A 25,909-nucleotide genomic window follows, 5' to 3' on the forward strand; every position below is an offset into this window, starting at 1 on the left:
AATCATTAAAAATAATAATAATAAAACTGGGTACTGCTCAGAGCAAGTAGCATTCTGCTGTCCCATACCCCTGGACTGGTTTAATAATTTCATGACATAAATATTTTAAAATACTGAAATAACAAAATTGCACGTATATCTATAAGGAGAGAGGGAGAAAATAAAACCATTCAGAGTATGTCATCATTGCTTGAGATCTTTGGGGATATGGCTGAAATTTATATAGGTCTAATGAAATAAAATCAGGAGTTATTTGAAGCCCTGTTGCTTGTTAGGGAATGAATGTATTCTTCATAGTGCCATAAGGGTCTGCAGGTTGTAGGCAATAATTGCAAGGATGATGAATTTGCGTATGTTGAGGGGAGGATGGGTGTCAATAATCTAAGAACTAGACTAGTTAATCTTTGATTATCTTCAAACTGGGCTCTAGCAGTTTTGGGCTCAAACTTTCCTAAGAGCACAAGCCTGGTTCCCTTCAAAGATGTCCTTGACAGAACATAATCATAATGCCCCAAAAATTTTACACCCCACTTGTCAATTCTGACTGGGAAAATAGAGAAAAGGCTTAAAAATAATAAATATAATAAAAAGCAATACAGGGATGATGCTAGGGTGTGTGTATGTATATATTTAAAATATCTTTTCTCTTTTTTAAAAAAATTTTATTATTTATTTGATAGAGAACACAGGTAGTCAAAGAGGCAGGCAGAGAGAGGGGGGAAGCGGGCTCCCCGCTGAGCAGAGAGCCCAACTCAGGGCTTGATCCCAGGACCTGGAGATCACGACCTGAGCTGAAAGCAGAGGCTTTAACCTACTGAGCCACCTAGGTGCCCCCTAAAAGATCTTTTCATAGGGGCATCTGGCTGGCTTAGTCTGTTAAGTGTTCCTCTCTTGATTTCCATTCAAGAGGTCATGATCTCAAGGTTGTGAGAATGAGCTGCGAGGCAGGCTCCACACTGGGCATGGAGTCTGCCTAAAATTTTCTCTCACTCTTTGCTTCTGCCCCTACCCTCCTCCCGTCTCCCATCTCATGCAGGTGTGCTGTCCTCTCTCTCTCTCTCAAAAAAGAAAAAATCTTTTCATAATTGCATGCTACTTACTTACTCTTGTGATAATTCAGGACAAACTCCCAGAAATTCCCATACATGTCACAGATTTAAAGAGCTATGGAATCACTGATGTGGTCAATGTTAAAAGGACAATTTGACTAAAATATTTGTTATTCTATTGGTTGATTTGACTTCATAATATTAGATCTGGCCATGGCCAAATATGTTGATGCGGTCTGTCCAGAAAAGGCATCTGTGAGAATCGATACAACTGCTATTCATCACCAAGACATGTTCCTACGGCTGTATTTACAGGGTTAGTGATGAATGAGGAGGGCTTCAGAGACAAGTATTCTGCAGAATTCTTAGTTTGCTCGATACAAATACAGACAGTGGCTACTAACACTCATCTTCTAGCCTTGTTATTTCTTCTGTCCTTTTCCCTTTAATTTTCGTTTGTCTTATCCAAGATACGAAGTTACCTCCTATTTCTAGTTCTGCCACCCAGACTTATTTCTTTATTCTGGCTCATCTATTCCTAGATGCAGGATCCAATAGACAACATTTTACAGTTGGATCCTGCTGGGACCAATGAGTCCTCCTCATAGCAAGGCCTTCTATTTCTTTGATGCCCAAGTATTTGCATTAAAAAAAAAAAAAAAAAACTTTTTTTTTTTTAAACAATATCTCTAACTTTTCCATGTTGTCCCCTTTGCAAAGAGGATCATATAAGCAACCTCTGGCTTCCAGGTTCTCCATACACCTGGCTTTATCCATGGCTATTTCTTATGCTACACTCTTAACATTACCTTAAGCACTTTGAAAAAGAAATAATATTCTTTTGTTATTGTCTAAATATAATTTAAATATTATGTTGTTTAATATATATTGCCCATTTAGTTAGAAATACTTGACGTAATAACCCCTGAAATTAATTCAGTTATGTATATATAGATAAATTCTATGCAAATAAGCAACAGTTTGGTATGAACCATTTTTCAGTGATAATCTTCCTAATGGCTGCACATCTATTTGACCAGGGTAAATTTATCTTCCTCATATGTAAATGAATGCATTTGAATTAATATATTTAAACGAAAAGGTTTTTAATAAAGTGGACTGACCCCAGCAAAAGCTTTTATAGGAAAAGGATCTCTTTGCAAGGGCAGCACTTAAAGATCAATCAAGGATTTCTAGAAAGAGAGCATCGTCACGTATTTGAAGGCCTACAGTGTGCCTTACCTTAGCTCCAGCTGTCTCAGCAGATCCTCTTTCCAGACATACTACAACCCTCCCACCTTCTTTCTTTTTGCTTCAATTCTGACTTTTTCCTAGCTTTTCCTAACTATGCCCCCACAACCATATTCAGTTTTTCCTGAACAGGGTTCCTTCATATGCAATGTAGACACTTAATTGGCATTATGCTAGTAGTACACAATTTCTATTTTCAGCAGTAACTATTCCTCCACAGTTCTGGAATATACTGGATGTATGCATATGCCTCCTATATTGTTTAATGGGTACCAAAATTACCAATCATGTGTATGAGATTACAGCTCATTGGAGGGTAGACATTGTTTGTATTCGTGTCAGCTCTAAGAAATAAGTGAAAATCTTTTTCTCAGTAGAAAATGAGTTTAGTTCATCTTTTCTGGAAAAAAACTTTATCTGAGAACTATATTACAAAAGACAGGTCAGTGATTAACTCTTGCAATAATCTTCTATTGCCTCTGGCATCATGGGAGAATTAAGGGAAGAAGAGATTCCTCAAATAGCGAGTGCATGTAGAAAGAAGGAAATGGTATGAAGGCAGTAGGAAGAACAAAGCACTCTTTCTTTAATGATCATTTCCCACAAAAAGAGGCAGGAAGTAATCACTGTAACAAGAGCTATTTCCTCTCATTTGGGGATCAAAAACCATACAATCTACATTCAAAGTTATATGAGACCAAACCTTCCCATTGAAAGCAATGGCAGTGGGGGAGTGAGGCAGAGTTTTGACAGGGTGAAAGAATATTCTAGAAAGGGAAAGGGAGGCTGAATTCTCTGCATAACCTACAATATAAGACCAAACCCTGTCCTAGGAGCTCCTACTTCACCCCAAGTTCCCAAGTCATGCTCCAAAACAACTTAGTTTGAACTGATGATCAAGGGATCTCTCTGCAACTTTATTTCATAAAACCATAAGATTAGAGTTTGGTTTAAAGTTAGAATTTGATTTGAGATTGCAATAGAAGAGAATATTGGAACTGAAGTTAGAAATTTAGAAATATTATAATTCTTAAAAATCTGACCTCATGGAGTCCATCAGACTTCTATTAGAATTTAATGTAGTCTAGGTTAATGTGATTTTTAAAAATTACCTGTCTTCTATGAAAATATAGTACATGATATTATTTTCATTATGGCATCTCTAACTTCTGTCCTTGATCTAAAAATTAAATAATTTATGATGAAATATAAGGATGATACAGTACTACCAAGCTTCAACTTACAGCTTGAAGTTTGGAGCCAATAAGTAATTAAAAGTGTTTAATAGTCTACACTTTACTGTTGCTTAAAAAAGAATCAAGAATTGAATCAAAATTTTATATGGCTTTCATAACTACTTATATACACAGGAATGAGAAGGTTAAGTACAAATGGCAAAGAACAAACTGTGTGTCTTGTATTCTTTCCCTAAAAGGAAATTTGCTTTTAGAGCTAATTGTGAATTTCATTAATGAATGAGTTTACCTTAACCTATTAAAGAGGGCTTATGGGAAAACTACTTTCTCTGCTGTTGCTCCCATCCAAGTACTAACCAGGCCCGACCATGCTTAGCTTCCGAGATCAGACAAGATCGGGTGTGTTCAGGGTGGTATGGCCATAGACTCTCTGCTATTTCTAACACTCTATATACACATCTCTACACACACATCATTCAGTGGTGGCTTGCTCAGACTTCAGTTACATGATCCTTAAAATTAGAACAAATTGTGGGATTTGGCAAAATGACAAAACCTACATATATGTTAGCAAAGGTCAAAATTTGTTTTCCTTTGCTTACCAATCTTTTATGATGATCGATTAGCTATTTTATGTATCCACAGAATTTTAAAGCTCTGAAATGTAAATAAAAACCCAAAATATTAAATTTCTTTCCTCAAAATTACATTTTCCCTTAAGAAAATGCCCCATTATCACTTTAACTTACCATAAAATACTTATCAATGTCTTCCACTGTCTTATAAAAAAAGTTTTATATTTTAATATCATTTATTTCCTTGCTTAAATAAATTTTAGTAAATTTTAAGAACAACAGTGCAAGCCCAAACATTCTGAGCTTAAATTCACAGAACTAAGCATCTTTCAAAAAGAAACAGAAAGTTTTGTTCTGAATGAACATGTATTTAGAATTTTTTTCACTAATTTAGTAGTTACTCTAATTTTATTATAATATTAATTTTGCAAGTTTCTTCCAGAACAAAATGCCATTCCATTTACTTCTCAAAAGCTTCTTATTAATATTAAATTTTTAAGCCTTAGAAAACCTGTTTCAATACCACAGGGAAAGTTTTCATTTAAAATAATTTAAGTTTTAGGGAGGCCTGGATGGCCCAGTCGGTTAAGCATCTGCCTTCGGCTCAGGTCATAATTCCCTGATCCTGGGATTGAGTCCCATATTGGGTTTCTTGCTTAGCAGAGAGCTTGCTTCTTCCTCTACCTCTCCTGCTTCCCCTGCTTGTGCTGTCTCTGTATCCCTTTCTCTCTCTCTCTCTCTCTGGCAAATAAATAAATAAAATCTTTCAAAAAATTTAAATTTTAAAGATGATCAAATTGATTTATTAGTTAATAATTGGAAAATTATTTTCTTTTAAACTATTATTTTAAACCCAATAAGAAACACTTTTTCCTTATTTAGGGACTATTAAAGCTTTTTTTTTTAAAGCAAAGAAAAATCAGGAAATCTTCATTTGCTGTTGAACCAGTCTATTAATGAACTTTTCACTAATCACTTTATAATCTTTTATATTTTTGATATCAGGAAAAATAATCAGAATTATAAAAATTCAAGCCTGATCATCTGTGTTTTCAGGCTCTTTGAAATCTGTTCTCAATTATATGATGTACTCTAACAGAGCACCTGTGGCCTTAAATTCTGAATGAGTATGAGAATTGATAATATAGAATGGGTGATATATAAAATAAAAATATTCTTGTTGGTTTAAGAACAACAAACAAGCTTACTTAACCAGTCTGACAAACAAAATGTATTAAAAAGTTACCATTAACTTCAGTCTACAGTGAAGCTATTGAGCACCAACCTCTCAAAGTAAACTTTGAGAGTAAAGTTTACTCAAACTTTACTCATTGAAGAAGCTACTCTCAAATCCCAAACCTCTCTGTTGTTTTCCCCATAACTTTCTGGCCATTCATATACTCTTACTCTTCCATGTCCATACATATACTGTCACTCCACTCCTGCCCACCATATTCAACTTGCAGAGACTCACTCTTAATATCCACCAGTGGATTCTTTTTTGGCTTAGAATCTGTGCCAACATGGCCTTACACTCCTTTAAATGTTACATGTCATTTACTCATCAGTACTGCTCCAGATCTAATCATGTTGTATCTTCATCTGTTAAGTAGGCCAACAACAAAACTCAAGGAGTCAAGGAAAGAAATACAAAAACCTTCCTGAGTAAGGAGGATGGAAGTTTTTAACAGTTATATATAATATTTGGCCCCTCACACACACAAATATATATCACTACTTAAGACAGTAGGTGAGTTTCTGTAAGATCATTAACAGTATATTACTAAATGTTTGGCTCTTTTAAAAACTGTTCCATTTACATTTCAGAACAAAACTTATTTCTACTTTACATTTTCCCTTGAGATATCAGATATGCAGTTTAGGGGATTTTTTTCCCTGTTAGCATTTGTTTATGATTTTTTATATAATACCTCTTCCATTCTGGCATAAATCCTGTCCTCTTTTCTTCAAAACACCTAAGGCATTGGGAAAGTAGAAAAAAAAAATGAAGTATAAATTGTGACCTTACTGACTAAATTGTAGAGTGTGTTCTCTTGACAGGTTTCCATTTGAATTCCTCTTGTTTCTATGACTGCAGTTGCTGACTCACCTTGCTTAAGAAAGTCAAGTCTCCCATGATGAATAATAATAATCACACATATAAGAAATCATCAGTAAGACAACATTTCCACTGGTAAAGCTCTCTCTGAACCTCTGGCCAGAAAGCTGGTCTGGAACTGACTCAAAGATAGTCCTATTGCTGAATTATTACTTAAAATAGCTTTTCTACAGAAGTTGTTCCTCAGAGACATCACTAAATACTGACCCAGCCAACTCCTACTTAGCTTAGCCTGACAGGTTCAGTATTTTAGTTGTATTACCTCAGCTGGGAAGAAAATCATACTTAACTTCTCTTAACATATTAAGAGTATGGAAACCCACTCCTGTCACCTCTTCTCAGCAGTTCAAGATGAAGTTATTCTTCCAACAAGCCAGTGTTGACTGGTTGACCCTTGTCAGTTTTAGCTGCCAATCTTGACAAGAAAACTTTTCAAGTGGTATGTGTTCAAGTTGTCCTAATTCAGCATTGTGCAGAGATGAGCTTTAATAAAAATGTTTGATAATAATACCGTTTCCTGAGAGTGCTGCAGGTCATGGCTACTGGCAAAAGATATTTTAAGGTATCTGGAGGAATGTGACTAAACACTGAGATTTCAGTGGAACCAGCAATGACCATGTAGGGAAATCTGTGTTCTGACAGAAAAAAAGAGGGAGCTGAAGGGGACCATAAGGGGAGAGGATCTAAATCAGAGATGAGAGGCTAAGGTGGGTTTCTCCAATGTAGTCATGTAAAAACTAGAAACTGAATGATGAACGGGATTTAACCAAGTAGAGAGGCAAGGGAAATACTTTTGTTGATGATCTCTCCCTCTATTTTCAAATAATTGAGGGCAGAAAAGTAACCAAATCAATTGGCTCTTAGAAATATCCAGGTAGCCTGTATCAGAACTATGACGACAGAAATCATTCCAGCTCACTGTACATTGGTTAGAAATTCTGAGAGATACCCAGTGTCAGAAATAGAAACCCACTAGCATCCCCAGGCCATTGGGACTATGAGGAATAAATAATAAATACCTAAGTCAAAGGGCCAAGCTCACCAGCTTTGCAACTGAACTAAACTCATCCTTCCCCATAGAAAGAACCACCTAATTAGAGGTTGGTTTGCTACCAGTTGCTGCCATCAAGCTGACCATAAGAGAAAGAACTGTTTACTTTCCCCACAATCTAAACACAAGCTATATTGTCAGTCATAAACTAAACTCTTTGAGATCCTGTTGGCATACTTTACCGGTACATATTTTAAGGACTAGCCCTGTTTACCTCATTCTAGAACCAAAGGTTGTACCTCCTATCTATTATCTCCCAACATATTACTCTACTGTTTTGCCCAGTCATATGACTGATTAAGCTTTCAAAATTTACCCCTGATGACACAGCTTTTCCTGTAACATTTTCACATCGGTATTTATGCCCTTCCATCTCCTATCAGGTGGGGGAGTCGATGTTCTTGCTTTCTATTTAATTGTGCAGACCATTGCATGTAAAGCATCTCCTACTTAGTGGCTCATTTCTTCTGGAACTTTCCTTCTCATCTTCCCTCCTTATGTTCCTCCATCATAGCCTGCCCTCAGTCCTTTAAGTTTACATCTCACACATGAAACATTCAACATCTTGAGTACTCCACTTTGTTTTCTTTAATTTGAAAGAAAAATCATATAAATGAAAGAATGCTTAGACTGTTTCTGTTCATCTCAATAAGAATATGATGAGACTTGGATAATAATCTCCTTGTGAATAGTAATTGAAAGCTCCTCGTGTACCCATTCCTGCCATATTCCCTTAGAAGCAGCCACCACCACTCTTGTACCTATGATTCTTATCCAGTTTTTAATTATACTACTTGTGAATAATTATCAAAGCAATCTACTGTTCAATTTTTGTTCCTTCTTGAAATTTACACACCTGAAATTGTACTGTATGCTTTCTTCTATGAATATGTCTCTTATACAACAAATTTATGGCATAGGTCCAGGTTATTAAATCTCAAATTTTTCACATGATAACTATGTTGATTATTGTTTACTCATTTTATTATTATATAGTACTCACTGTATGGATATATCACAATTTAATGATTTGTTGTAGGAATGGTCAAAAGAAAATATCTAAAACAAATTAAACAAAAAGACTTTTTTTTTTTTAGAAATACAGTATCTCTGATTAAATCTTAATTTCACAAAACAAACTGAGGGTTGCTGGGGGGAGGGGGGTTGGGAGAAGGGGGGTGGGGTTATGGACATTGGGGAGGGTATGTGCTTTGGGGAATGCTGTGAAGTGTGTAAACCTGGCAATTCACAGACCTGTACCCCTGGGGATAAAATCTATGTTTATAAAAAATAAAAAATTTAAAAAATATATATAAAGTCATGATAAATGAAAAATTATATTTAGGAGATACAGTGGAGGAAATCTTTGAGAAAATAGGGGGAAAGGAAAGATGGCAAATAGAATGGCAAGTGGGTCAGTTTAGGACACACAACATCTGAATAAGTATAGTTTTAGAAAGAGGGAACAGAAAAAATAAGAGGAGTGTATTTTCAAGAAAATAGTTCCAAGAAGATTCTGGAAGGATATGAGAGATCTGATTAGAAAATTCACCAAGTATTTAGGAAAAGAGATGGAAAAATGATCCAAGGCAAAGCATGTTCTTATGAAAGTTCAAGAAAGAAATGCCATTGAATTCTTTGGCAGCCACACTAGAAGCAAGACAATGGAGAGCCCTCCCGATCGCTGAAAGAAAATAACTTTCAGTTCAGAATTCTATGCTGAACCATGCTCTCAAAATAGCGTAGAGTAGGATATATACATTTTTAAACATATAGTTCTCATGCTTTCAGAAGATTTACTGCCCTTTTTGCCTTTTCTCAGGATCTCTCAAGGAATATGTTTCAGTGAAATTGAAATTGATTGAAACGATGAAAAGATCCAGAAAACTGAAGATGCTGCAAGGGGAGGAAAAAATCCAAATCCCAGGGTAACGAGAAAGGGAGGCTCTAAGGACATAAGCTGAAAGTTAAAGCACGTTTAGAAGAAAGTTCTGGAGAAAAGTTTAGGGGTGGTTAAGTAATACGTACATTGAAAATTATTCAAAGAAAAAAACAGATTATTGGACTTAAGGCCAAAAAAAAAAAAAAATACCTAAAAAGAATGTGATAATTTCAGAAGCTCTGATGTGTTTTATTCTGATATATATACAAATTCGGCCTACTTACTTCCCTTGTCCAACTAATTTCCTAATTACACCTGTGTTTCTGACCTGTTATGGCTTCTTCAAAAGAGAAGGAATAAAAAGAAGTGCAAATCTTAAACTCCCAATGGCATCTTAGCCTCTATAAGACTCTACTTTCAAGATAAACTCTCACAAACTCTATTTTCCTGCACATTTCAAGTAAGTTTCACCTATCTGGCTTGGGTATCAGATGTCAATACCAGAATCTTTCTATCCTGACTATATTTATCTAACAATGATGGGAAAAAAATAAAAATACAAAAATTGACAGTGAGGTAGATAAGGTTCAGTCAATCCTATACAATTTATCCTTTGCTAAACTAATATTATCTTCTTACTTCTTATCAAGTTGTTTTTCTTTCCTGTTTGACCTACTTCATAAATTTTCATATAAAGTGAAATTGATGCAATTCTATAAATAAATATGTTGTTTTATATGCTCTGAATAAAATACAGAAAGAAAAATTCCTTTTAATGTCTCTCAGTATTAAAAATTGACAATTACAGGTAGGTAATCATTGCTGGTACCAATTTGTAATATGTAACAGAAGCAGAACTCCTTAATTCTACAGATTGAGATGACAGACAAACTGCTGAGAACTACAGAAAAAAATATTACAACAAGCAGCTAATATGACATGGATGTCAAGGGAGAATTGTGCACAACAGAAATTTCTATCTGTACAAAATGGCCTACTTCATATAAAATAAAATTAAGTTCCTGCAAGAAAGAATGTCAGGCGATATGAAATACCTATTCATCCTATGCAACCTACTTTTGCTGTGAGCTTCTCTGTCTGATTCTTATTAGAGAAACTGGAACACGTTGTCACTCTAGTTTTAATACATGTGCTAATAAAAATATGTACAATTTCTATTGTGATATTTAAATACTGCCTTTTTGCATTGAAGATTTTGTTTGACAGGCAGGATGTGAAAGAATAATTTCTAAACAGTTGGTCATTTTTTAACAATTGTGAATGATGCAAATGACTTAAGTTACTTGTGATTAGACTGTGTCTATTTCATGTCTCTATCACTCTGTTCATGATCTTTCCATGATCAGGAATGCCTCCTACTATGTATCTCTGTGGTTCTCAATCTTAGCTCGCTTTCCCTAGTTCCCTTAACTACTTATCCCTGTGAGTTTCTTCACAAAATTGCCCCTGATCCTTCAGCTGGAACTCCCCCATCCTAAACGCCCACAGCTTTGCTTCTCCTTCTCCTTACAGCACTCACCACGTTTCATCCTGTGCTGTAGTCACTTGTCTGTCTCAGAATCTTTCTTCAAAGAAGGAGCTTTAATTATTTGTATGTTGAAACGAAAAGGATTTATTGCATAGACAAATGAATGACACTTGCTTAAGAAAACCTCTAGGAAAACATGAACCTGAAACACCTCTAATTTGTATCCTGGCCATGAAAAGCAGTATAAATAAAAAATAAGTAATAAAAGTTTCTTCCAGCATAATTTTTGAATTAAATACTCAGTCATCAAACCTTAGATGTTCTAAACAAACCTGAGCAGTTCCAGACATCTACTATGAGGTGAGGCCACACCAATACCACAAAATTTCCTTTAAAGGTTCCTGGTTATACAATGGGAGTCAAATCACGAAGGTCGCAGGCTTGCAATCAATACTTTGACTTTAGAGACCCACTTATACTTATTTCTCTCAGATCATCTACCCAACTCTCATAACACAAGCAATTATAATTATAATTATGCAACTTCCAAGAAACCAAATGTATCCCCAACTAACAAAATGGCTAGGGCTTGAATTTTTAGTCACTTCTTTTTTTTTTTTTTTTAAGATTTTATTTATTTATTTGAGAGAGAGAGACAGAGACAGAGATAGTGACAGAGATACTGAGAGAGAGCATAAGTGGGAAGGAGGAGAAGCAGGCTACCCCCTGATTAGTGAGCACGAGAGGGCTTGAACCCAGGACTCTTGGGATCATGACCTGAGCAGAAGGCAGATGTTTTAAGAACTGAGCCACCCAGGTGCCCCAGATTTTTACTTACTTCTTAAAGAAAGGCAAAAGACAGAGATTCTAAAAGTTTTCAAAAGTTTTGTTGTTTTAGATTTCATATTAAATTTACAATCTACCTTGAGCTGATCTTCTGTATGTAGTATAAAGTAGAAATCACAGTTTATTTTTATTTCCACTCAGATTTTTTATTTTTAATATTTTATTTATTTGACAGAGAGAAATCACAACTAGGCAGAGAGGCAGGCAGATAGGAGGAAGCAGGCTCCCTGCGGAACAGAGAGGCGATGCAATGCGGGTCTCAATCCCACAACCCTGGGATCATGACCTGAGCCGAAAGCAGAGGCTTTAACCCACTGAGCCACCCAGGCGCCCCTCCACCCAGATTTTTAACTAACCAAGAACCATGTGTTAAAATGACCATCCTTCTCCCTCTGCATTATCGTGTCACATTTGTCATGAACCAGGAGATAATACAGGTGTGGTTACTTTCTGAAAACCATTCTGCTTCATTGCTCTATTTGTCTTTCTGTTAATACCACAGTCTTAACTGCTATTGTAAAATAATAAAGTTTATATTTGTTTTATAAATCCTCCAGCTTTGTTCTTATCCAAGATTACCTTGTTTATTCATGGCCCTTGATTGTCCATGAAAACATTAGAAACAGCCTGTCAGTTTCCACAAGAAAAACCTGCTAGAAATTTGATTGGAGTCTATTGGGGAAATTTTACTTCTTTAAAAATTCCATTGACATATGTCATTCCATGGCCAAATTATTAGTTAGGCATGGACTGTGGCCAATACTCTCTCTCAACGTCCTTGTTTGATTTTTTTAACTGTGAAGGTTTAGAAATATAAGTATTCAGTTTCCCAGTGTTCTTTACAGCTTGGAATGCCACGCGACATAGTTCTGGCTTATGGGACACAAAAGGAAGACTGAAGAGGTTTGTATACTCTTCATAAAAGGAGGGAAATGTGACTGGTACATATTCTTCTTTTACCTTAAATACAGAAGTGACCCATCACTATCAAAAGAAATTAACTAAAATGAACTTAAGCCAGTTGCTGCCTACTTTCAAGCTATTTTGCACGGAAAAAAGAACTCATTTATTTAAGTTACTATTAGCTATGTTTTCTGTTTCTCATAGCAAAAACCACTGATAAGAAATATTAATGTATTTTTTAAAAAGGAAGAAACACCAGGGCACCTGGGTGGCTCAGTTGGTTAAGCAACTGCCTTCGGCTCAGGTCATGATCCTGGAGTCCCGGAATCGAGTCCCGCATCAGGCTCCCTGCTCGGCAGGGAGTCTGCTTCTCCCTCTGACCTCTCCCTTCTCATGTTCACTTTCTCATTATCTCTCTCTCAAATAAATAAATAAAATATTTTTTTTAAAAAGGGAGAAACACCAAATTAGAATACTGTGCCTTCTTTCCATGTAGGAAGTCAATAATAACTAAAAATGCTAATTAAAGATTAATAAGGAAGCTTTCAGTCTACTATAAATTACAAACATTGAAGAGGTCATCTAAGCAATAATATTATTTTTCTTGGTTATGTATAAAATCTCTATGCATTAAAACTTTTAAAAATGTCAATTCTTAAAGCAGAATAATGTTTTGCTCATCCCCCCAAAAGGAGTTATAATATTTCCCTCTCCTCGCTAAAATTACATGGGTAAATCCCAATGTCTGTTTGATTAAGACACCTAAAGCAAAAAGGTAATGGCTCGTAAACAATATTTTTACTTTAAATACTTGCTCATTGAGTTAACAGTTTTAACTATAAATGACTGCCTTTGCCTTCAAATGATTTGAAAGTATTAACATTTTGAAACATTCCAAAGTATCTTTTATTTACTTATATTTCATAATGCAAATGACGCATAACGCTTTCATAAAGCAAATGGCAAAGTACTTTTGAAATTATTTTAAATAGACTCTTATTTGCCTTTCTTTTGTGAAGCAGGACAGGCATGTGCTAAATCAAAAGTAAAATATATCCAAGGATGATTACTATGTAGTTTATAGATGAGAACTTATATTTATTTAAAAAATTACATGGACATTGGGGAGGGTATGTGCTATGGTGAGTGCTGTGAAGTGTGTAAGCCTGACAATTCACAAACCTGTACCCCCTGGGGCAAATAATACATTATATGTTAATAAAAATAATAATTTTAAAAAGAGGCAAAAAAAAAAAAGTTACACCAAAGTCACCACTCCTGGACAAAGAATTCTTTTCTCCAAATTCTTGGATCCATAAAAAAAAAAAAAAATTAGATTTTTAAAATTTCTCTAAATATAATTTCATGCTTAATATGGAGCCACCCTGTCTCAATTTGAGTCCATAAAAGTCACTATTTGTTATGACTCAGTAGGTAGTTTTTCAGAGTAGTACCAAGAAATTGAACTCTAAGCTTCTCTATCTACTCTATACTCACCCAAGACGGACACCTGTGATTAGTTTCAAAAGAACTCCTAGAGAGAGTATATTATTTAGGCACAATTTTCCACAATTGCCATATAAAAAAAAATAAATAAATGCAGATGACCTACTGCTGGTGGTAATTTATACCATATTCTTTACTAGTTAGAGAATATACATTCATAGCATAAATTTTCATTATTAATTTTTCCAGAGAAATAGTTCCCTTGAGTGATGTGAAAGAATCGGCCCATTGTTTCTTTATACTTGACAAAGATAAAGACCCTCTAAAAAGTGACTCTTGCCCACAGCTTGTTCATCTATTTTCAATAGTATGATTGTAGCCCAGATAACAATCATTGTATACTGTTTGGGTTATTCCATCACAAGTTTAAAAGTAAAGAGTTATTGAAAAGCTCAGAAGAGGGACATCTAGGTGGCTCAGTCAGTTAAGCATCTGCCTTGAGCTCAGGTCATGATCCCAGGGTCTTGGGATCAAGCCCCACATTGTTCTCCCTCTTCCTCTGCCTGCTGCTCCCCCTGCTTGTGTGCTCTCTCTCTCTCTCTCTCGCTCTCTCTCTCTCTCTCATTCTGTCAAATGAAAAAATAAGATCTTTTAAAAAAAAAAAAAAAGAAAAACCCATAAGATTTCCTAATAAGCGAATATGCAAGAGAGCTATAATCATCCCAACACCCAGGTACATGGCACAGAAGAAAATAAGAACCCACCCTCTTTCTTCTCCTGTCACCAAAAGCCCATCTCCATTAAAACTTCCCCTTTTCTTCCTAGTTTTTGGAGCTTATAATTCATTCCTTAAGGTGAACTGGGCTTTGATTAAATACTAGATTGCTTATTTATTTGATTTTCAAATTCAAATGATTATAGGGACTACATAGGTAATGTATTGCGAATTAAAATTTGTGATAAAACAGAGGGCACATGTCGTATGTAAGAAGGCAACATCCAGTGAATTACATTTTGGGGGGTTCAGGATCATTTTGCTAGAACTTCTAATTTTTCAGAAGTCACAATCGAGGTATTTTCGTGACATAATTTCAATTTTAAATGCTGGCAAGTAGTTCCAATTCAACAAGACACAAAAACTACAGTACACAAGATGATATTTGTTGGATTAAACAATATGCATTTGTTCAAATTCTTACTTCTATGCTATATAGACATAAACAGTGAAATGTATGCAATCATATCCTTTTTCTCTTCCTATTAAGGTGTTTGTTTTTCTGATTAAGCAGAAAACGTCTTCAAGTTTCTACCTGTTGACAAGAAAATTTTAAATCCTTTATTATTTTACTTTATAGTGTTGGTTCTCAACTGGGAGTCATTTTGCCTGCTGGGAGACATTTGCTTGGGACAGTTTTGGTTGTCACATTGGGAAACAGATGAGCTATTGATGTCTAGTGAGTAGAATCTAGGGATGCTATTAATCATCCGAAGATGCACAGGACAGTTCCACAGTAAAGACTTATCCAGCCCTAAATGTCAACAGGACAAAGTTTAAGAAATTCAAGTTTACAATATCACCAAATTCTTAATATTTCTTAAAATTCTCATGGAAGCTTAATGTCTGATAAAAAAAAATTTTAATTCATAAAAAGGTATAAGAGGACTTAAGAGGTGTAGGATAGAGAGGAATGGACCCCAGTGTGGAGTGTCTTAATTTTACTCCATTTCTCCATTGACCAAAACCAATCTGGAATAGAGTGTCTTCTCAATTTTATTATTATCTACCCCTTATGGTTTCCCCATTTATTTTTCTCTTCCTTAACCTGAGGTGTTTTAAAGTCTTTGATTCTTCCACAATGTTTAGAACTCATGCTGTTCTATTCAGATGTTCAGTTTACTATAATTACCAATAATGGATAGCCAAAATAACAATGGGTATTTTCAGTTTTTTTTTTTTTTAAGGCAAATCTGTCTTTCTTTTTGTCTGTCTTAGACTTTTCCATTTTTACTTACTTTCATATTCTTTACCTGAAGAGTTAGAGATTAATTCCAAAAGGGTTGAGCTTGCTAAAATAAGTGGCCACACAATCAAACTGCAATGTTATTGCAGCAGGCTAAATGAGTCCATTTATACGTATTTTGAATCTTCTGGGTTACCATGTAATGATTAGGGAACTTATGTTTTACTAATAAAACTATATTTAGAAAATTTCCTGAGGAATTAGCTCTCTGGATATATAACCAATACTATATTATAATGTCCACTAGAAAGGAGGGTCACTCCTTTCTTGAGCTCAGTAATTATTTAATGGGGTAATTCCCTTACATGAAAAGTTTCTTATATTTTCTAATTCATAATCACAGCCAATTATTTGCTTACATTCTCTAGAGACATTTATATTCCATATCTCAGGGGTACTGGGTAGAGTTTTTGTAATATTTTCTAAGGTTTCAAGAGACCAGTAGAGTGACTCAGATTTTCTCAACAACTTCTGACAAGCATCAAATTCATTTAGACCAAGGAGTTAGTCACCTTGAAAATTTCAGTTCATCTTAATCTAAGGCCAAATATACCCCCAATTTCACTCATATTATCCTCTTCAAAGGAGAGCTGGGGAGGTTTAACATTTAAAATATCTATCGATGCCTAGATTTTGTTTGTCTTATGTCAGTTAGAGTCTGTTAGCAGTATTTAATTGGATTTGCTGAACTTTTCACTTCTGCCAGTTCTTTTAGGGGAATTTTACAGATGAGGGATTTATGTGAATTTAGATTATTTGAATGTTAACTACAAACCCAAGAAATCCTGTATTTCAAAGTTAACTAAAGATTTCAGACTCTTCCATCTTTCTAAAGTTGGAAGACTTTAAATTTGAAAAGTTTTAAACTTTAATCACATTTTTAAATTATGAGAAATTTTCTTACTTTGTAGCCTGAAATCTCTAATATTAAAGAAATGATAAAGAATCAGGAGTTTTGTAAAATGGTTTTATTAAATTAACAAATAATTATGCCAGTATATATAGATAAATGGACTCTGTAAGGAGTTATGAATGGTTCCGGGATGACTGAAGCTCCTTGAAACTTCTGAAAATACAGGGTTCACATGGGTAATATAACTACATATTTGTTGCACAAATTTCAGAATACTAGAACTTTTTTCTATTTCTTCAATCTCAAGGGTAGTTACTTAGGATGAATACGTGAATGTTGTGCACCATGCCATACAACTTTTACAGATGATGTTATAGAGGGAAATCCTGCCTTCACACATAATATCCCTTAATGTTCTTTCTCTCCTTCCCTTCAGGAGACAATATCACAAATTTACAAAGCTCCAGGTAAAAGGGACAATTTATATGTGCATATATACAGCTTAATTAATACTTAAATTATTGTGAATACTTAAGTATCTGACATTGAATACTCAAAAATTGCCATTCACACTTAATTAATTCAGCTTGGTTTATCTCCATTTAACAAAATTCTATTCAGCCACTTAGAAAGTTTGATATCCTGAGTATCTTTAACTCAAGGACTGATCCAGTACTGTCTTTAGACCTAGACAAGCGGGACCTCTGTCCTAGGTCCTCCACCCCAGAGGATGCATGCCTCTAAGAGCTTTCTTCAAAATGTTCTAAGTCATCCCCTCCCTGGGATGGTCCAAGGCCTACAATGCTATTTGGGCATAGTGCCATAGACCAGAAAGGGGGCCAGATGAGCCCTGATGCCCATCTCTCTACTTGGGGAATTCTTTGACACTCTATCTGGCACATGGGCTCAAACAGATGCCCCAAGGAGCAGAGTCACTCAACTTGTGTGATCTTCCCAGTTCTTCACGGTTGAGCTCCAGGTCTGGGAAGGCAGTCTAGCAAGAAGACTGCCCAGTTGCTCAGCAAGGGATTGCTTTTGCAGGATCTCAGAAAACTGAGCTACCACATTGACTTGAGTGACTATCACTTATATTGGACATAGGGGGAGTTCAGGGTTCTGGCTACTAATGGACAACCACTGACCCTTGGGGTTGAGTCACATGTACAGACCCATGCATTAGCCCTGCCCCTTGTTCTTACCATACAGCTACTTCTAATATATAGCACAAAATGGTGTCGGGGTTGGTGGAAGGTAATTTTTACCCTATGTTCCCTTTCTACTGATAGCCAGGGAGATCATCTGAATGGTAAGTGTCAGATAACTAGTTAATACAGGAACACTCTGAATTCCCCCATTAATCATTATCCGCAGAATGTATAGATCTTATTCTCTCACTCTGTTATTTCTTGCAAGCAAAATATATAGAAAAACACGTTGTTCAATGTTCCAGGTCAGGGGCCTCAGGGGTGGCCAACCTAGGGCATTTCATTGGTAAGACAGAACATCTAAGTGGTGGGCTTTGATCTTGGAACATTGTGCAAGGAGGGGGAAAGCTACAGAGAGTTGCTAGGCTAGTTGCTATACTATAAATCTTGCTGCATGTAGATCCCAGCAGCAGATGCTTCATCCAGTCTGCCTTTCCCAGACATCCTGTAAATAAGTTCCTGCAATAATCTGACATCCCCTTCTCTGGCTCTGGGTCTATTCCTTAGTCTCCCTGGGTGGTTGTTCATCCTTGGTTTAGAATCTGCTGGAGTGCAGCTACACAACACAACACCCCTTTAGCAGGCTTTGTGGTATATATGTCAGGTACTATGTCCTATGAAAGCTTTAGAACACTCTCGCTTACAACACTAATCCTTCTGAATGGTTCTCTCTTTTCTAATCAATGTGGTACTATTATAATCTCCTGGGCCAGTCTTACACTATGCCAGACAGGGATGGATATTCTTTGAACTAATGATACTACTCTTGCTCTATCCATGAATCTCTTGCTTATCCTGCCCATAGGTCACTGCTCCAATCTAGTAGAGAGTATGTGGAATGAGGGAGTGAGGTTAACCCTGTCAGATCACCTTCTAGCAATGCAGTGAATGCATTGATTACAGCCAAAGAATACGTAGTTGAAAGATGTGTTATTCTACTTTCAGGCTATAAAATTTTGAATGATAAATTTAACAGGAAATGAGTTATTATTCTGATTTAACTTGCATTCTCTGGGTAAGACTGACATTTACCATGGTCATCAAAGAAACACAGCTACTACCTCTGAGGGAGTCACTAGAAGCCAGTGTTCAAAGGCCACACAGCAAATGATGGCGCATCACAAATACTGATATAATCAGGATTATATAAATGGTACTAAGGAACTAACTACAGAGGCAAAAAGACCTGTATTCTTTCAATAAAAACAGGTTCCAAAGAGCCATGGTAAGATGGAACAGCACTGTTAACTTTTTTATCATGGTATGGTAGGAAGAAGTTAAGTGCACATTTTTTAGGAAATATAAGAGTAAGAGCAGATTCAAGGAGATGATTAGCTCTACTGTTGATTTATTGAGTGTTAGCTCTCCATATAATGGCCAGCTTGAAATGATCAGCAAGGATCTGGAGACCAAGGATCTGGAGACCAAGTTCTGGCCAAAGGAGAGTGTTTAGTAAAGCATCAGCTCAATGATCTCTTTTTGTTGTGAAGTATCAGAGCAAGTATCTCTTCAGGTATAAAAACTTTTGAGCCTGCATGAAATTCATTATTAATTATTGGGTAGAGTCATGATCCCTCACTAAGTCTATTATCCAAATAAAGCCCATTATCCAAATAAATGGATTAAAAATCATTAGTGGTAAGTTAAAAAAACACAGATGAACCACTAGAAATAGTAAACGTCTATTCCAGTTTCTTGGAAAAAAATATCCTTATATTTTCTTTGATACTTTGTTCCCCTCACTTCAACAAAATTTTGTTTTTTGAATATTAATAGTGCTGGTTTTGAAATGAGAAAAATATCTGTAGGGCAATATTCAAGGGGTTGATGTTCTATTTAGCCAAGTTGTATCCCAGGTCTTGATAAAGTTCTATGCTAATAGGATATGACATGGCATTTTCTCTAACTATAGGATCTCTTCAAAGATTTTTTAATAGGCCAAATTGGTCCTATCCAAGAAAACAAAGGAAGAATAATATAAATCCAATACATGTGAGATTCTTAATTCTTAATGGCATTAAATATTTCCATCCAAAATAGGTGCAAATCATTAACATATGAGCATTCCAGGGGCTCAGCAAAGTCTTTCAGATAAAAATGTTAATAAAAGCCAAGATGTAAATTGCTAGAAAAAGCAGTTATTCAAAGAGTAGTGAACTGGCAGGGTGTGCCTGGGTATGTGTGGATATATGCAAACAACAGCAGAAAATTGGGAAGAAAACAGTAGAAAGAAACTGAGAAAAGGTGGTCAATGTTTCAGAATTGTTCTCAACTACTTACTGATATGATCAAAGTAGAACCCTCCAGAGAAGTGGGATATCCTTTCCTCTCTTGTGCTGGCCATTTGAGCAGAGCTTAAATCCATGTTTTCTGGATTCGGCTTCTGGTAAAACAAGCGAACAGACAAACAAAAACTTTTGGCTTTTAGAAACTTTGGTCTGGCATGACTTATCCATTCTTTCCCTGTTCAGCATAGTCATTTTCATGTTGTCTGGAGCAATTGTAACAATTCTACCAACATTACTCATGGAAATATAAATTCATTTTAAATAAAATAATATTCTTTTAAAGGATATTCCCTGAGGTGCCTGGGTGGCTCAGTCATGATCCCAGAGTCCTGGATGGAGCCCCTGTCAGTCTCCTTGCTCAGTGGGGAGCCTGTTTCTCCCTCTCCCTCTGCCTGCCACCTGCCTGCTTGTGCTCTCTCTCTCTCTGCCAAATAAATAAATTCTTTTTTAAAAATTTTAAAAAGAGGATATTCCTAGACTTGCCTCATCTTTAAACTTCTTTTAACTTAAGAATTAAGACAGTAAGTACTAAAATATAAATGCTAGGACTGTTATCCATCTGCATACATCGTAAATTTACTTACAGTATACTACTAATACATTTTTTAAAATAATATGCCCTATGACAATGGCTAATTAGGTTAGTTGGACTTGCAGGAGTAGAAAGGCATTCTGAATGTTTCCTATTATTCTTAAAAGATTAAAAACAATGGCGTTGGTGGATTACTTAAAGAAAATAAAATGCCCCTTTATTAAATTTAACTGAACATTATCCAAGAAATCACTGTTCCAAGGAGAGCAATCTGAGGTTTCCTCCCTGACATTTAAACAATGCCTTACTACGTAACTGGAGTTGAGAAAATAATAGATTATGCCATATGTTCTTATTTAGCTCATGCCCCCAAAGGCCTAGAGAATGGGCATGGTTTTATAAATTTAAACAAATGAAGTAAATGTATTGTACTTATAACCCTGTTACTTTTTAGAAAGAAAAGAAAAGAAGGTGGGGGGAAGGAATCAGTACCAGGGGAGCCAGGGAATGAAGAGACCCCATAAACAAAAGAACAGAAGGCTGTCTGCATCTTCACATTAAACAAACAGAACACAAGAACAAGCAACAACAGATTGTTTGCAGTTTAGCAAAACAGTTAAGTTATTGCAGTTTATCTGTGTGGATTGTGTATAAAAATATTTATAAGTTTCATCTTATTTTGATTATTAATGGGAAAATATGACAAAAACATCTTCAAATTTCTCAAGAAATTTAATATATTTTTAAGAGCAAGATGTACAAATCTTGAATGTTCCCAAAAATCTAATCTTATTTCAGCTTCTGCTTGTATCCACAAATGCAAATACTCAGGCTTCTTCTCCCTGTAATCATCTGACTATACACCAGCCCTGGCTGTGGGTTCCACACCTCTGAGAATCATAATTATGCTCTTCACAAGCTCCAACAGTTTCATTTTTTAATTTTTTCGTATTGTCAGTCAAGTTTTCTAATTTATATAACGTGAAAAAATCAATACAAAATTATAAACATAGATTTCTTTTTGCCTATTGACTTGCTAATCTTGTTCTTTTTTCTACTTCCTCTGAGGAATTTAGATACTAAGTAGCTTATAATTCTTAGGAGAGCTATCATCCCCAAGTTGGAACCAATATCGTATTAACCCAATTATGTTTCTTTCTCACTTAAATCCCATACAGTCAAGTGAAATAATTTATTTCTGGCCACTCAGTATAAGTCATTCAGGGAATCTCATAATTTTCACCCAAATTACTTCATAGACCAGAAAAAATATTTCAGGGGGAAAAAAGACCCAGAAATTTCTACTTTAAAATAATTTACTTGCTTTTTGATCATCAACAGTTCTATGATTTCATTTAACCATACTTTTAAATTTCCCAGAAATAAAAAACCATACTCAATGAGACAAGGCTCAAACCCATGTTAATTGATCAAACCAAAGATTCAGGACACTCTAAATCAAAATGTTGAAGCTACTCTACTCATTAGTTTTAGTCATTCAACTCATTCAACAGATTTCTAAAGCGGATTATTATTCCAAGCCTTGGGCTAGTTGCTTTCAAACATTATCTACAACTCTCAGTTCTCTCCTTTCAGTGGCACATAATTATATATATCAATACCCAACATCGTGAAAGGAAGGAAAAATTCTGTTGTCTGATCCTGAAATAGGGCAGTTGGTGAGGGAAATAAGAATAAGAAGCCAGATTGTCTCACCTCTCCATAAATTCATAGTGTTCTTTCTCCTTAAGAAAGAAAGAAAGAAAGAAAGAAAGAAAGAAAGAAAGAAAGAAAGAAAGAAAGAAAAGAAAAAAAATACAATATTCAAGCCAGAAACCCAAGTGTCGGAGAATCACAACTCAATTTTATAAACCCCCTAATGCATAGACACCAATGTCTGTGTTTTCCTCTTTACTCTACCAACTTGCCCTGTGGTGTACCACAGCACACATGTGCTGTAAATGGGTTCTGGATGTGATAAGGTTTGATTCTCTCCTTCCTTGGGATAACTGGCTATGGCCTGTATGGGATGCCCACAGTTAGTTGCCTCTACAAGTATTATAAATTTTTATGAATTCCATGACTTGTAAAAGGAAGCACTGTTATACCCAACTGTCTCCATCTTCCTGAGCCAGTGAAAACAAACAAACTGACACTAACTGATCTCATGTTCTTCAAAATTATTTTCTAATAGCATAAACTTCATTCTCTGTGTCTCTCAGGGATTTATATAGTAATTATAAAGCTAAAACTTTAAATCTTCTGTCATCTGCTTTTATGAGACAATGATTGTTGCTGATGGAATGGGAAAAGCCTTTGGAGAAACTCCCAGGATCAAATAGACGTTGGTTAGTGTATCACAAAAACACCTCTCTATGTTTATACAGAGTTTTCATCAAGAATCAATAATGGTGGGCGCCTGGCTGGTTCAATTGGTTAAGCAACTGCCTTTGGTTCAGGTCATGATCCTGGAGTCCTGAGATCCAGTCCCACATTGGGCTCCCTGCTTGGTGGGGGGTCTGTTTCTCCCTCTGACCTGTCTGTCCCCTCTCAGGCTCAATCTCTCTCTCTCTCTCTCATTCCCTTTCTCTCTCTTAAATAAATAAATAAATAAATATCTTTAAAAGAATCAATAATGGTTAAAAAGTAACTATAATATTTTCAAACTTGCTTTAACAACACAAAGCAATACCAAAAAAAAAAAAAAATAAATAAAAAAGTGGCTGAGAAGAGGGATGGACTTATGGAAAAGAGACATGCCCAAGGGCAAGAGCAATACCTGAGTTTTTTGTGAGACTAGACTCAAAATCACTCTCTTATCTCCATTTTATCATTTGGTCTTCTGACTAGATTTCAGATTTATTTTTCCTTCACTTTTCTTTCATGCACAAAGATTTCCCTAACTAACTCACCCTTACATACTTTGAAAAGTCAATTTTGCACCTCTTCTCTTTCAAAATCTCCACACCATTTCCCATAATCACTCTCAACTGAGAACCTTATCTCATGGTTATTGAAAAGTAGAAGTAATCAGAAAAGCACTTAGACATTCTCCCTACCACCATACTTACCAAATGACCTGTGTCTATCTTCAGACACACTGCTTTCCTCCTTACAATAAAGAAATTGTTCCCCGTCTATGGCCAACACCTTCATTAGTGGACTTGAACACTTCTCCCTCTCACCTACTCAAAGATGTGAGTTCTACAATTACCCTCTCTTTTGTGTCATATTTCCACTCTTGGCTAGATCATTCCATACTCATACATACCTTCAAGTTATAATATTTTAAAATATCCATCTTAATTTAAAAAACTTTGATCTACAATCTGCTTATGGTTTGTACTTAATTTCAATCCCCTTATACTTTGTACTTTATTTCTCCATTCTTTAAAAAAAAAAAAAAAACCTCATTGTAACAATTGTCTACATCTGCTGTCTTCAGACTTCCTTGCTTCCTATTCACTCTTGAGCTCACCTTGCACATCTTCTTGTCCCCACTAATCCAATAACACTGCCCTTGTCAATTACTGTGCTGAACTCTAGACATATAAACTGAAGCCCACTCAGTGTATTCACTTCCATGTCTAACAGGAATCCCAAATTTCACGTGCTTACAACCAAACTCATGATTCTGTTGCCACTATAACCCCAAACTAACTTGCTTCTCCCACAACTGTTCCTATTTCCATAAAGGTCATCACACTTACTTAGGGGATTCATCCAGTAAATCTGCTCTTTCTCTACTACCTCACATCTAAACCAACAGTAAATCCTCTAGGCTTACTTTCAAGATCTATTTTAAATCTAACCATCAGCATATCCACTACCATCTTACTGCTTGAACAGTGTTAACACCCTAAATGGTTTCCATGTTTCCACTCTTTGTCATCCAAGATGATCTTTGGACAACATAAACCACTCCCCTTCTTAAAACTCTTAAAAAGTTTTAGCAGTTCCGTTAGAAAAAATTCCATAGAGCTTATCCCACCAAACGATTTGGCTCCTGACTCTATCTCTAGTTTCATCTTTTATCTCACTCACATTAGTCCAACGGAACTGCCCTTCTTGCTTTTGGGCTTTCCTGCTTCCTGTTTTCCCTGCTTGGGTCATTATTTTCCAAGCTATTCACAAGATTTTCTCCTTACTTCATGCACGTCTTAGATCAAATTGCACCAGCTTAGAGTCAGTCCCAGATTATTTAGAATAACACCCCCCTTTAATTTTCTTCATAAAGAAAATTAATTTTCTTTAATTTTCTTCACATTAATTTGTTAACATTATTTATGTAATTATTTTTTAAGATTATTTATTTATTTGTTTGAGAGGGAACACGCACGCATAGGGGAGATATATATTGAGAGAGAGTATGAGCAAGGGGAGGAGCAGAGAGAGAAGCAGAGTCCCTTCTGAGTAAGGAGCCCGATATGGGACTGGATCCCAGGACCCTGAGATCATGACTGAGCTAAAGACAGACGTTTAACTGACTGAGCCACCCAGGTGCCCCAATTTATGTAATTATTTTAACAATCTACCCATCCCAATAACTGAACCATGCCTTATTGACTGAAGTATTCTTGTCACCCTAGAGATAGTAGGTAGACAATCATTACTTGCCCATTGAAAGATTCACGGAAAATAGCCAACCTTGTACCACCCAATTCAAATGCCAAATACAGTTTCATGAAGTCTCCATGTCCCAATTCCATATTTCCAGGACAAAGAAGAAAATGGCCAAATTCATTCTGATCCCATCAGTTATACAGTCCATCAGATGGTGAAACAGTGGTAATCAGGTCCCATAGCACATACAGTTTGAGCTATGGAAGAATAGTTTCAGAAAAAAAGATGTGAGTAAGCAAGAAAATTAAATACCTTGTCCTCACTTTCAACTGTTCAACAAATATTTACTGAGTACCAACAGTGTGCCAAGAATCTGGAAAATAGGATACAACAGAAACTTGGCAAACAAGAACCTTTCTCTTATAAATTTTTCATTTAGTGAAGCAACCTGTGAGTATATATGGAACTCTAACCTATGGTCCATGGATAGAAGAATCAGAGTAAATAAAATTGAGTTATTTTGTTTTGCCACATGCTGCACATATTAAAGTGTATTAATTATAATAAGAATGAATACTTAAGAATTCTCAGACCACGCCTTCATGAAGCAAATATTGAATTATTCTCACACTGGTCTTGA

At 35.7% G+C, this 25,909-nt stretch overlaps 1 pseudogene across 1 annotated transcript in view; it reads left to right on the forward strand.

Moving 5' to 3' along the window:
- The first annotated feature begins 1,262 nt into the window (after nucleotides 1-1,262).
- LOC309844659 (developmentally-regulated GTP-binding protein 1-like) overlaps nucleotides 1,263-25,909 on the forward strand; it is a 94,842-nt pseudogene continuing 70,195 nt past the window's right edge. Inside the window, exons 1-2 of the transcript in view lie at nucleotides 1,263-1,365; nucleotides 9,064-9,169. The product of the transcript in view is annotated as a developmentally-regulated GTP-binding protein 1-like (transcript). The remainder of the gene's footprint in view (nucleotides 1,366-9,063; nucleotides 9,170-25,909) is intronic.

This window comes from Mustela nivalis, assembly GCF_964662115.1.
Source record: "Mustela nivalis genome assembly, chromosome: 12".
NCBI lineage: Eukaryota > Metazoa > Chordata > Mammalia > Carnivora > Mustelidae > Mustela > Mustela nivalis.